The sequence below is a fragment of the Rhea americana genome, unplaced genomic scaffold (genome assembly GCF_003343005.1).
Source record: "Rhea americana isolate MKP2758 unplaced genomic scaffold, rheAme1 scaffold_206, whole genome shotgun sequence".
NCBI classification, from domain to species: Eukaryota; Metazoa; Chordata; class Aves; order Rheiformes; family Rheidae; genus Rhea; species Rhea americana.
The window spans coordinates 1,335,716-1,336,233 of record NW_028186217.1 but is presented as its reverse complement, the minus strand read 5'-3'; the positions used below and the strand labels follow the sequence as shown (position 1 = coordinate 1,336,233).

Here is a 518-nt window from a genome sequence, read left to right as displayed (position 1 = left end):
CCCGGCGCCTGCCCTCCGCGCAGCGCGGAAACACAGCGAGGGACGAACGGGACACTGAGAGAGAGGGAAGAGCCCACAGTAATTCCTGAAAAATGAGTTCCGTCAATACACGCAGAGCTAGGATGCAGACTTCAGTCTAAAGACTAAAACCTGAATTCAACTACGTAAGTTTTCCACTGACAGAAATCCCTTTACAGCTTCAGGCTCTATCGTTTGGATTAGAGCTCCCCGCAGTGGGTGGCAGCGAGATATTTCCACCACAGACCCCTCGGAGCTCGCAGGGTTGCGATACCCTGGAGCAATTCTGCATCCCTGGCAGCCAGGGGTGGACAGCAGCCTTCAGAACTCAGGGCAAGTGGTCTGGACGCATCGCACGCCTGCCACACCACCTCTGTGCAAACACTTCTGTGCAAAGCAGCAGAGCATTGCACACCTGTAAGGCCACCTCTGTGCAAACACGCCTGTGCAAAGCAGGAAAGCATCACACACCTGAAAGGCCACCTCTGTGCAAATGTCTG

General features: G+C 54.8%; 1 long non-coding RNA gene across 1 annotated transcript in view; it reads left to right on the top strand.

Annotated features, from left to right (window-relative positions):
- Positions 1-518, top strand: part of LOC146596217 (uncharacterized) — a 2,525-nt gene that overhangs the window by 729 nt on the left and 1,278 nt on the right. The gene's annotated exons all lie outside the window — the stretch shown is intronic.